Here is a 14,066-nt window from a genome sequence, read left to right on the forward strand (position 1 = left end):
CCTAATAAGCATAATGGGGCTTCCCTGGTGGCGCAGTCGTTGAGAATCTGCCTGCCAATGCAGGGGACACGGGTTCGAGCCCTGGTCTGGGAAGATCCCACATGCCGCGGAGCAACTAGGCCCGTGAGCCACAACTACTGAGCCTGTGCGTCTGGAGCCTGTGCTCCGCAACAAGACAGGCCGCAATAGTGAGAGGCCCGCGCACCGCGATGAAGAGTGGCCCCCACTTGCCGCAACTAGAGAAAGCCCTCGCACAGAAATGAAGACCCAACACAGCCGTAAATAAATAAATAAATTAATTAATTAATTAATTAAAATAAATAAATAAGCATAATGCACGGCACGAGATAGGCACTCAGTAAATGTCTGAACTGAACTGAGTAAATATGACCTCAAAAAAAAAAATATTAGGAAGGAGCCAAGGAAACTTTGAGTGACCTTCCCACCTCCCAAATCTCAGCGAGTCCACCTACCGCCAGCCATTGAAAATAAACGTATACTTGTTAACATGTTGGGCTTTAATACACTGCAATAGACCGCACAACTCAGTGCACAGGAACCCAAACCCAAGCCTGTGGGACAGCTAGTCGACCCCGATGGCCAGGGTCCCGGAGCCCAATCAAGTTCTTCCTTCATTAGCAAGTATTCATGGAGCACGTGGTAACTGTCCGGCCACATTCTAGGTACTGGGCAAAGATCCTAACTTCAGACAGAGATTAGTGTGAAGAAAATAAAACACGAAAAGAGGATAAAGAGTGGCTGGGAGGGGCGTTTTAGACTGGATGATGGCAGGGGCCTTTCTGAAGTGTCAGTGGTGACCAGGAGCCAAGGTCACATGGGAAGATGTGGGCCAAGGCCATTCCAGGCAGAGGGAACAGCAAGTGCAAAGGCTCTGAGGCAGAAAGAAGCTTGGCTCAGGTCTTTCTCACTTCCTAACTTATCTTACCCTAAAATGCTGCTCTCCTCCCTGGACCCATCTTCCCTCCTACACAACGCTGCCCAGTGCATCTTCCTTTGTGCTGTGGGGCCCTTGCTCAAACATATAAAAAAATTTCCCTCTTCTTCAACACACCTGACCTCACTATAACCTGTCAACGTTTCCTCCCACTCCCTCACACAGACCCTCCGGTCTCTTTCAAGACCCCGGAGGAAGCAGAAGAGGCTCTGTTCATTTCTACCGTAACCTCCCTTCTTCCTCACATCTATCACATGTTCACACGCTCCAGGCCACACTAATCTCTCAATCAGAGAATTTCAGGGCAGAATTTCCAAAAATCACCTAAGTCAAACATTACCTATCATAATCTGATCATTCCTTCAGGGACAAGAAACTCAACCCCACTGAAGCAGCATATCTCCCCTCACCTTCTAAGTTTATGGTCTGTATCATATAGCTTGTCTCAAACAAACAAACTGAACTCTGCTGATGTATGTCTAATGGTCTCTTTTTCTTCTTTAGACTTTAAGCTCCTTCAGGCTGAGGCGGCAGCTTTGCCTGGCATGTCTTCTCCAGAATGTACGGGGCAGAAGTGGACACATACAGGCTGCTCGTTAAAGTTAAAGCAAGATAGCCAACTAATGTAGTTTTTTCCACTCCAAATTCACAGACCCACCTCTCTAAGGTCCTAGGGTAGACAAGACAGAAAAGCTTGTGAAAACAACCACAAACTGGAGACCAAATAATTATGGTGGGGTAGCCTGTATTCTAGATGGAGTTTTTCTTCTTCACAGGTGTTATGGGCTGAATTGTGTCCACCTCAAAATTCGCATGTTGAAGTCCTAGCCCCCAGTACCTCAGAATGTGACTGAATTTAGGGACAGCGTCTTTACAGAGGTGACTAAGTTAAAATGAGGCCATTAGTGTGAACCCTAATCCAACGACTGGTGTCCCTGTAAGAAGAGGAGACTTGCACACACAGAGAGACACCAGGATCCACACACACGGGGTCCGTGAGAAGAGGCAGCAAGACGGCAGCCACCTGCAAGCCAAGGACAGAGGCCTTAGAAGAAACCAATCCTGCTGATCGTAATTGAACCCGAACTTGATCTTGGACTTCCCACGCTCCAAACTCTGAAAAAAAAACTTCTGTTGTTAAAGCCACCCAGTCAGCGGTATTCTGTTATGGTAGCCCTAGCAAACTAATACAACAGGTGTCTACAGTTAGACATTTCCAAAAACCAAAACCAAGACAAGGACCTGGGTGCAGGTGGTTTATTTGGAAGTGATCCCAGGGAGCAGGAGTAGACAGCAGGGGGCATGAGGCAGGTGTATGATTGAAGAGTGTGTGAACCAGCTCACGGCCATGGGCGACAGGGGCTTAATTCTGTTGGGGTCTCCCAGGAAGCGTCTGTCAATAGAATGCCCCCAGGACTGTTCTGAGAGGCAGGGACATTTACCCCCTGGCCCCCTTCCTTTCCCAAGGGGTGGAGGGTTGCCTCAGGGATGTTAGCGCCCTTGACTTGTAAGCTGCAGTGCGTGTGGGCGGGGCACTAGAGAAGCTATTTGGGAGAAAGCAAGAAGCAGTACTGCATGCACCAGAGGTGGCCAAAAATAGGGTGGGCCACGGGGATGTGATGTGGGCCCAGAAGAAACATGAAGTTAGCTGACGACAGTTGACACAGCTGGTTCTTCCTCCAGAGGCAAAACCATCCTTAAAACAGCTGAAGGTAGCAAGATCCTGCAATGGACCCATTTCGAGGCCACAAAGATGTAAAGATGCTGTCATCCATGACAGTTGCTTTCCTCCCAAGAGGTAAATATGGGTGTCAGTAGATAATGGAGAGAACGTTAAAGAAGACTCACTTGGGCGTGCCCGCTTTCAGCAGACTCTTGCAAATTCTGTCTTTCATTTTTTAAAATTATTTATTTTTTTAAAGTTTATTTACTTATTTGTTTTTATTTTTGGCTGTGTTGGGTCTTTGTTCTGTGTGCGGGCTTTCTCTAGTTGCAGTGAGTGGTGCGCAGGCTTCTCACTGTCGTGGCTTCTCTCGTTGCAGAGCACGGGCTCTAGAGCGCAGGTTCAGTAGTTGTGGCACCCAGGCTTAGTTGCTCTGCGGCATGTGGGAATCTTCCCGGGCCAGGGATCGAACCTGTGTCACCTGCATTGGCAGGCAGATTCCCACCCACTGCGCCACCAGGGAAGCCCGCAAATTCTGTCTTTTAGATGAGAATTTTGGTTGGGCTTTTTTGCTGTTTTCCAAAGCCGATCTAAGTCTTTTACAACACACCTGTTTCATTTGATGTAACTGGCCCTTCAGCTCTAAAAGGAATTCTACGACTTACGAAGAGCAGCAAGAGTTTAGATTTTGTATAATCACCTCATTTAAGTCCCTGGAAGCCAAACCATAGAAAGGATTCTCTCCCATCCAGCTTTCACCTCTGAAATTGAGTTTTAAGGTCCGATATATGGCATTTCTGAACATCAGGTGAGAGATTTCTTCTAGTTTATTCAAGCTACCCTTAAAGACCAATGAATGTGATTGCAGAACAAATTTTCCAAATTGCCTTCAGAAAATTATTTCCATCTTTTTGGCAAATAATTGTCTGAGACTTATTATTTAACAGTTTTGTAAAGTACAACATCCAAGATGAAGTTATGCAGGGAGATGCCAGACATGAGTGGTATTTCCTGGTATTTTCCAATACTCTGAGTCCTATCATTAGAGTTGCCAGATTTAGCAAATAAAAATGCAGAACACTCAGCTGAATTACAATTTCAAACAAACAGCAAATAATTTTTTATTATTATAAGTATATCCTAAATACTGCACGGCACATACTTATACCAAAAGTACTTGTTTATCTGGCATTCAAAATGAATGTGGCATCTTATATTTTGTATGGCAATCCTACCTACCTTAATATTCCAGAATGGGAAATTATCAAAATTAGAATTTAAAAGTAAAATTTCTCTTTAAAATTTAAAGCTCCTGTTTTAACCTCGATAAACCACATGCTCAAAGAATAACTAGTTAGAACAAGCTGCTATTCTAACAAACAAGATGCATTTTAGAACTGATGGCTCATTCTAACAATTAGGGTAGTTTAACTTGAGAGAAATAAAATAGTTTAAAAATAAAGACTAAAATTGCCCTGAAATCAACGTGTAGGAACCAAAAGCCATACATTATTTGTATAAAAAAGAGCAATTAAAATGTAGTAAGAACACATGTTATTTGTATAGCTTGCCACTGTTTACCTAGTGCTTACAAAAACTAAGCCATTAACGTAGGTTATGTGATCCTGGGGGCGCAGGGGGAACACAAAAAAGAAAGTTGTTGAGAAAATTTCTGATTGGATTTGAAAGCTTTACACACCTTGAGAAAGATCTGAACAATTTCCTCTCCAACCTCCTCCTCCCCTTACAGTTTGAGAAATGGTCCTAGATTTTCAGGACTTTGAAGATTTTTCACATGGAAAACCAATATACCTTAGAAAATGTGTATGCCTTGTTTGAAAAGACTTATATGACTTTGCAATAAGGGAAGAAAGTTTGACTGCAATAGGAATGGGATTACCTGAGAGCACGGCCTCTAAACCTCAGCACTACTGACATTTGGGGCCTGATAATCCTTTGCTGTGGGGAGGGCTGCCTCCTGTGTGTTGTGGGATGCTTAACAACATCCCTGGCCTCTACCCACTAGATGCCAGTAGCAGCCCCCCATCCCCAGTTATGACAACCCAAAATGTCTCCAGACATTGCCAAGTGTCCATTCCCAGGAGGGCAGAATTGTCTCCAATTGAGAACCACTGGCCTAGGAGAACATTTAGAGTCTTGGTTCTCTCTAGTCCTGAGCTCCCAGCAATTTTTAAAAAATCATTTCAGGGCAGCTTAGAATAACAGACAGAGGTGGGGAGAGAGAGAGAGAGAAACAAAAACAAAAACAGAAAACAACTATAACAAAATTTGCACCAAATCCATGCTGATCAAAATTGTTCTAAATATATTTACAGTATAATTAAAGGAAATGGGTCTATCTATCTAAAGATGCCTCTAATTCTCTTTATGCACAGCAAGTTGTGTGCTAACACAAGGTTTAGACCGGAGACCAGTTTTCAGTCCCATCTCTCCCACTTGCTCACCATATCTAGGAAGAGCTAAACTTCTGGTCACTTTCTATGTTCTGGTCACTTACTATGACATGCCTTTTCATTCAGTCTCTCCATCCACCCCGAGAGGCAGGCCATTAATTGTCCTACGTTATGGATGAGTAAACTGAGGTCTAGAAAAGTGAAATAACTTGCCTGAGTTCCCACAGCTCGTGAGATTTTAAACCTAAGTAATTGCAAAGTCTAACCCCTTAACCACCTCTCTCATCTCAGGGGAAAAACAAGTCACTAAATGTCTCTAACCTCCATTCCGTTTCCTCACCTGTAACCCGGAAATAACATTTCTCAGTATTTCTCAGAATCGCGGCAAGAACTTAAAGGCAGTTCAGTGAGTTGTTGGAGGGCAGGGCCCAAAGTCCTGGCCACGGGCGGGCAGCGATATTCAGTGATTTCTGAATGACTGTAACATTCCCCTAGGCCTGCTGTACTTGAACTCTGCCCATCTCATAGGCCAGAAGAAACACACCCTGATTCTGAGATCTACTTAGACTAGAAAATGAACTGGAGCCAACTCACTGTGAAAGAGTACTATCAGGAATGCAAATGTAAATAGTAAACATCATTATTAGCCCTTAGGACTTTAAAAGAGGAGAAGTGAGAGACATCAAGGCTGGCTGGGAAGGGGTGTGGGTGGCGAGTGGTGGGAAGATCCCGCCCTCTGTGGCTTTCCCTTCTTGCTAAGGTCCCAGTCACCTCCAGTGGCACTCCCAATGTATGGCTGCAGCTGAGTGGCTCCGCTGAGCTCCCAAACCTCCCCGAGGCCCCCCAAGGACCCCTGTAGCTTAGTGGACAAAGTCACAGGACAGGAGATCTGAGCAGAAGGGGTCCATAAAGATCACTCACAGTTGACAGAGAACAAATGAGCCTAGATGTGAGAGAACTGATCCAGCCCATTCAGGCTGTGAGCTCTGCCAGACCCCAGGTCCCCCTGAGAAGTCTGACCGCATGGCAAGTCCCTGTGCTGCCCAGGCCCCAGCTAATCCTTCTTTCCTAGGCGGCCTCCCGTTCCATGTAAGAAATCACCGCGTAGTCTGGCCCGCCTCCAACATAAACAGTCATATTCGTCACGCACCTATTTTGCAGGAGTAGTTTCAGGACCCAATTATTGTTTTGAACTTCTGAAAGAAAAAGGCCCAAATACAAAGTGTTTGGGTAACTCATTCCCGAAAGCACACTGAAACGTTTAAGCTTTGGGTTACAAAGTCTCATTAGGGTAAGAAGCAGCTGTAGGAGCAAACAAAGGGAAGGTTCTTGATTCCTATTACAAGATAGGAAACGCAGTTAGGTTGAAGTCCGTTCAGTATGCTTGCGGGGGTGGGCGAGCAGGCAGCGATGGCGGCGAACAGCCCTCGGCTTTACTGCAGATGCAGAAAACAGCTAACACGGTGCCTTATACAGAATTTTCAATTCTAAATCACTTTCCCTATTTCCCCCCCAATATCACAGTGGAGAAGGTGCAGGTACGTGGTTTGGGGTGCCAGTAGATCACAGACTACTCAAAGAGAAAAATGTCTCACCTATCGTTTCATGAAGCCACATTTAGATTCTAGGTCTAATTTCAACAGATATCAGCACAGCGGAGCTACAGTTACAGTGGACAGATCATTTGTCAAGAATGGAAAAAGCCAGGCGGCCAGGGTAGTGAGTCGTATTGGGGGGTGGGGGGAAGGGAAGGAAGACCTGAAAGTATATTTAAAAGGAAAGGTGGAGAACGACAGCTAACAGAGTGGGCAGAGTTAAAGCTTCAGCCCTCAGAGTGAGAGAAAGCCGGGGTCAGCAGAGGCGAAGCCAGGACGTCAGCGTTACCGGCACCGGCGTGGTCACCACCAGTGCAGCCCCAGGAGCCCCACATGTGGTCATAATCCCAGAGCGACACTAGGTGGTGACCGCAGAGACACTAGCAACGGGGAGGCGGGGAATGGACGTACCAGCCATAACTCCAGACCTAAGAAACAAGGTCGGGCAGCGAGTGCTAAATACGTAAAAAAATAATTATACGTTTACCTTTCAATCTGGAAGGAAACCTTGCAAGCTTTCACAAAATTAAGAGTGTAGTCATGCAGTAAAAAGAAGAATTCTTTGATGAAATGCCTTCTATTTTATTGTACAAGATTGGGTAAAGTGGGCTAATTAAACAAACAAGGAAGCAAAACTATGTATTTTTATAAAGGTCTCTAAGATTTAATAGCTATGCCTCTACCCTTACACCAGTGATTGTTGAAGAAAAGGTAAATTAAAGGATTTAGGACACGAAAACAAAACTTGACCTACCAATTGCCAATTTAATTATTGCACACGAGAAATTCACTAAGCATCTAATCATTTACATTCTGGGCTAGTAGTTCTGCCCAGCTATTCTGTTAGATATTTTAAATTATAATTTCAAATGGACTCACTGTCACAGGCCTCTGGGTCCGTTTTACACACAAAATCAATATACTACTACTACTAAATAGGATTACTTTCCCAAGGCTCCCGGTGGGAGCTCAGCTGGACTTCTGTTTGGGAGGCAACGTTCTCTAAAGAAAATTACTTTCCTGATGTTCACCTGTAAGAATCCACAGAAGGCACCTGAGAGAAATTGAATCAAGAGGCAACCACCAGAGGGAAAAGAAGGCTTAGACTGGTAGGTAGATGGATTAGACACAGAGGAAAAGTGCCCCCGTTTAAAAGCCCCTCTCAGGATCACAGCAGACCTTTGTTTCTCCACTAGGGAGTCAACACGTGTTGCCTTTTCTTCGAAAAGGTAGAAACTCCCAGGGTTGTGTCTGTGGCCTCTCCCACTAGAATGCCCCTTACTTTAATGTCAAGGGCTGTGTCCTCCTCACCTTTGTACAAACCACATCCTGACTCAGTGATCTCAGAGGTTAAACAAGTGTCCAGCCTAAGAAGAAGCATCTGCTAAATGATCTCTCCCTTCTCACTTGTATTTTACACTGTGGCTCCACCCTGACTCCTCCTAAATTGGAACAAATACCCTTGGCCAAGCTGGATTTTTCAAGTCTTGCTGCCCCAATAGGTGAGTACTTAGGAGAGATCTTACAGACATGGAGACACCTAATAACCCATCCCAAAGGCCAGTAAATATCCCATGAGGAGACTCCACGTGTCTGGGGGTGGGGGGGAGAGCATCAGAATTAAAAGAGAGGTTCGAAATCCCTTGGTCTGGAATCCTGGCTCTACCACGGTCTGGAAGTGTAGCCAGGGACAAATTGCTTAACCACTGAGCCTCACTTTCTTCCTCTACAGATGAGGGAGGGTTGCTTTATCCGATGAAATAACAAGTGTAAAATGCTCATTGCCACTCCCAGTGTACAAAACTATTCAATAAGGTAGGCAAGTATTATCTTTCTTATGACCTCAAATTGACAGTGAATGGGGGAGACAGAACCCCAATCTGTACAATTGCAAGAATGTGTAAAGAAAAATGTAATAATGAAAACTATAATTTTAATGAAAAAAACCAAGTATAAGATGAAAGGGGGTGGGATTTTCCCTATTTGTAGCAAAACATACCATAAAGCTACTGTATTTAAAGAAGGATGCTATTTCCTTAGAAAGAGACAAAGATATCAACAGAGCACAGTAGAAGGTCCAGGTACAGATCAACACAGATCCATGCATGAGCCTGCACATGCGCACACACACACACACACACACACACACACACACACACACACACGACAAGAGTGGCATTTCAAATTCATGGGTAAATGCTGAACCATTCAATGAATGGCACTAGTATAACTGGCTATCCATCTGGGAAAAATATGAAGTCAGATCTTTAACACATACACATAACCCCTTCCAAAGAGGTTAAATATCAAAATAATAAAATTATAAGGTCAGAAGAAGGAAATAAAGAATATTGTTATAATTTGGGGATTAGGAAAGGCTTTCCCAAAACAAGCCACCAAAGTCATCAACTAAAGACTGTAGTTTTATATGTTAAAAAATGAGCAAAACTTCTGTACAGAGAAATACATCTCATAGATAAAATTTAAAGAAAAGTAACAAACTGGTAAGAAATATTTACCACACACGTGTGCGCACACACACACACACCAGAGAAAGTCCAATATCTGGAAAGTTCCAATAGGTCATGAAAAGTCCCAATAAATCAGTAAGAAAACTATAAACAGCCTTAAAAACAAAAATGATAAAGGATTCAAAGAGGCAATTCACAGAAATACCAACTGAGCAGAGACGCTTAAATTTACTAATTCATCTCTCTTTTATCGTCTGTAAAATGACAACAATAATCATACCAAATCCACAGGGATGTTAAACTTTAAATTGGTAAATTTCATGTCAAGTGCTTAAAACAATCCTGTCACATAAAACATTCAATAAATATTAACCGGCAGCAGTAATAATAGCAGCAGTGGTGGTGATAACAGTGGTATAATTAAGGAAACACAAAATAAAAATCAGGAGATAGTATCCAGCATCACTAGCAAAACCATCATGAGCAAAACTGCAAAAGACTAATGTATTCCAGTATTGGAAAGAGTATGAGAAAATAGAGGAAGATGAATCGGTTCGGCCTTTTTGGGGGGATAATTTGGCTTTATCTGTCCAGCATTTTACTATATGTGCCCTGTGATAGAAATTCCAATATACATATAGAAATTTAGCCTACCTAATAACTTTTTTTATATTTGAATTTTATTTTATTTTATTTTTTTATACAGCAGGTTCTTATTAGTTATCAATTTTACACATATTGGCGTGTATATGTCAATCCCAATCTCCCAATTCATCCCCACCCCGCTTTTCCCCCTTGGTGTTCATACGTTTGTTCTCTACATCTGTGTCTCTATTTCTGCCTTGCAAACCGGTTCATCTGTATCATTTTTCTAGATTCCACATATATGCGGTAATATATGATATTTGTTTTTCTCTTTCTGACTTACTTCACTCTGTATGACAGTCTCTGGGTCCATCCATGTCTCTACAAATGACTCAATTTTATTCCTTTTTATGGCTGAGTAATATTCCATTGTATACATGTACCACATCTTCTTTATCCATTTGTCTGTCGATGGGCATTTAGGTTGCTTCCATGACCTGGCTATTGTAAACAGTGCTGCAGTGAACATTGGGGTGCATGTGTCTTTTTGAATTATGGTTTTCTCTGGGAATATGTCCAGTAGGGGGACTGTTGGGTCATATGGTAATTCTATTTTTTGTTTTCTAAGTAACCTCCATACTGTTCTCCATAGTGGCTGTATCAATTTACATTCCCACCAACAGTGCAAGAGAGTTCCCTTTTCTCCACACCCTCTCCAGCATTTGTTGTTTGTAGATTTTCCCATGATGCCATAATAACTTTAAATGGAGTATAATCTATAAAAATTTTGAATCACTGTATAGTACACCTTAAACTAACATAATATTGTAAATCAACTATACTTCAATTTAAAAAAAAATCTAGCCTTCAGAAATACACACATGCACAAAAACATATGTACAAGGATATTCAATGTAGCTCTGTTTATAAAATTAGGAATAACAATCAAATGGGAAGAGTTAACTACATTCTGGCATATCCATATAACGGGTGGCAATACAAGGTGTAATGAATACCAAAATGGAAATGTGTCTAACACCTTGCTAAGTACAAACTGCAAGCCACAATTTGCACCTTTATATAAAATATCTATTTGCAAATGGATATAAAAGGGACAAACCAAGCTGTTGTGATTACCTCTGGAAAGTGAAGCAGGAGGGAGTGAAGAGAGTATTTCAGATTTTACTCCATTGACTTATACCATCTTTGATTTCTTTAAATAACAAGGTTGTACTAAAAGCAAGTATTTTTCTTAAAAAAAAAAAAAAGGAAGGGGCAACAAAGTCAGTGTTTCATAACAGTCATCACTGGACACCTGAGTAAATGACAGTGTCCATTATGTTCCTTAAACAGCCAGCAGGACTCCCACCCCTGCAGGTGAGCTCCAGAGAGGAGCTAGCACAGTGGGAGGGTACTAAAAGGATAATTCAACCCATTTATTCTGAGTCAGCTAATAACCTTCTGATCGGAAACCCAAGGCAATACCAATTTCTGCAACTGTCCACTTGGCAGTTATGTTTCTCATGGTAAATTAATAAGTTTGCATTCTAGTTTATCAGCTTTCAGAACTCCGATTTACACAAAATTGTCCCCAGAGCAATAAATCTGAGTCCATAATCATGCAAAGTTGGGGTCTATATCTAGTCCTTTTGAGAGCGCTTCTCCAAGGTGCTAAAAGAGCCGGAGACCTACCTTACCTGAAACGGGCAGCCAATAAGCTGACCATTGTACCATTATTCTTACATTACAGCAAAGGGAAAGCAAGACTCAAAAGAGCCCAACACTCAGCAACTTGTTACTGTCAAATGTAACAATCTATCTAAAAAATATTTATAGAACTCAACTATGTAGATGGCATGGCTCTAGTCTAGCCTAATTTCTTTTACTCTCTCTGCAAGGCGGAGGGGAGGCCTACACCCTGGTCCCCAGACCTGGTTTTGGAAAGGATGGCAGGTGCTGAGTCATGTTAGACCTTCAGAGGTGGTGGCACGTAAGGGCCACACCTTGGCCACCCGTACCAGATAGAGCAGCGAACTTTGAAAGTCAAGGACTTAGAAAAGCTGATCCTCACTCTCGAGCAAGGCAGGAAGCAAGAAATGAGTACTGCTCGCCTTACTTTCCCAACTTCTATAATATAATCAACCACAAATGGCAAACTTAAAACCGTCACTGTAACCAGAAGTTGTTTTGGCTGAAGGTGGAGGGAAAGGGGATGGCAATGCCCACTGATGGCCAGAGAGACATTTTTAGAAGAGAACAACAGGACAAAGCTGGGCCATAGTAAAGCCTTATAATCTTCCACATGCATTTTCAAGACACAGCCTTTTATCAAAAGGAACTATCAATCCACCCCAAACACTCCTTTTAACATAATCAACATAATAGTAATTCATTACCATTTGTAAACAGAAGATGACTCTTCAATTGATAGATTCAATTAAGAATCTATCAATTTAGTAGACAAGATGAAAAGGCAGAGGGCTATGTACCAGATGAAGGAACAAGATGAAACCCCAGAAAAACAACTAAATGAAGTGGAGATAGGCAACCTTCCAGAAAAATAATTCAGGATAATGATAGTGAAGATGATCCAGGACCTCGGAAAAAGAATGGAGGCAAAGATTGAGAAGATGCAAGAAATGTTTAACAAAGACCTAGAAGAATTAAAGAATTAAAGAACAAACAGAGATGGACAATACAATAACTGAAATGAAAACTACACTAGAAGGAATCAATAGCAGAATACCTGAGGCAGAAGAACGGATAAGTGAGCTGGAAGACAGAATGGTGGAATTCACTGCTGCGGAACAGAATAAAGAAAAAAGAATGAAAAGAAATGAAGACAGCCTAACAGACCTCTGGGACAACATTAAATGCAACAACATTCGCATTATAGGGGTCCCAGAAGGAGAAGAGAGAGAGAAAGGACCCGAGAAAATGTTTGAAGAGATTATAGTCAAAAACTTCCCTAACATGGGAAAGGAAATAGCCACCCAAGTCCAGGAAGTGCAGAGAGTCCCATACAGGATAAACCCAAGGAGAAACATGCCAAGACACATAGTAATCAAATTGGCAAAAATTAAAGACAAAGAAAAATTATTGAAAGCAGCAAGGGAAAAATGACAAATAACATACACGGGAACTCCCATAAGGTTAACAGCTGATTTCTCAGCAGAAACACTACAGGCCAGAAGGGAGTGGCATGATATACTTAAAGAGATGAAAGGGAAGAACCTACAACCAAGATTACTCTACCCGGCAAGGATCTCATTCAGATTCGATGGAGAAATCAACAGCTTTACAGACAAGCAAAAGCTAAGAGAATTCAGCACCAGCAAACCAGCTCTACAACAAATGCTAAAGGAACTTCTCTAAGCGGGAAACACAAGAGAAGAAAAGGACCTACAAAAACAAACCCAAAACAATTAAGAAAATGGTCACAGGAACATACATATCGATAATCACCTTAAACGTGAATGGATTAAATGCTCCAACCAAAAGACACAGGCTTCCTGAATGGATACAAAAACAAGACCCATATATATGCTGTCTACAAGAGACCCACTTCAGGCCTAGGGACACATTCAGATTGAAAGTGAGGGGATGGAAAAAGATATTCCCTGCAAATGGAAATCAAAAGAAAGCTGGAGGAGCAATACTCATATCGGATAAAATAGACTTTAAAATAAAGAATGTTACAAGAGACAAGGAAGGACACTACATAATGATCAAGGGATCAATCCAAGAAGAAGATATAACAATTAAGAATATATATGCACCCAACATAGGAGCACCTCAATACATAACGCAACTGCTAACAGCTATAAAAGAGGAAATCGACAGTAACACAATAATAGTGGGGGGATTTTAACACCTCACTTACACCAATGGACAGATCATCCAAAATGAAAATAAATAAGGAACCAGGAGCTTTAAATGACACAACAGACCACATAGATTTAATTGATATTTATAGGACATTACATCCAAAAGCAGCAGAATACACTTTCTTCTCAAGTGCGCACGGAACATTCTCCAGGATAGATCACATCTTGGGTCACAAATCAAGCCTCAGGAAATTTAAGAAAATTGAAATCATATCAAGCATCTTTTCTGACCACAACGCTATGAGATCAGAAATGAATTACAGGGGGAAAAAAAAAACACATGGAGGCTAAACAATGCGTTACTAAATAACCAAGAGATCACTGAAGAAATCAAAGAGGAAATCAAAAAATACCTAGAGACAAATGACAATGAAAACACGATGATCAAAAACCTATGGGATGCAGCAAAAGCAGTTCTAAGAGGGAAGTTTATAGCTATACAAGCCTACCTCAAGAAAGAAGAAAACTCTCAAATAAACAATCTAACCTTACACCT

The 14,066-nt window shown here is 41.9% G+C and overlaps 1 protein-coding gene across 4 annotated transcripts in view; it reads right to left on the minus strand.

Moving 5' to 3' along the window:
• E2F3 (E2F transcription factor 3) overlaps positions 1 to 14,066 on the minus strand; it is an 89,945-nt gene that overhangs the window by 58,392 nt on the left and 17,487 nt on the right. The gene's annotated exons all lie outside the window — the stretch shown is intronic.

Source organism: Balaenoptera borealis (assembly GCF_965194805.1).
Source record: "Balaenoptera borealis genome assembly, chromosome: 12".
Lineage (NCBI taxonomy): Eukaryota > Metazoa > Chordata > Mammalia > Artiodactyla > Balaenopteridae > Balaenoptera > Balaenoptera borealis.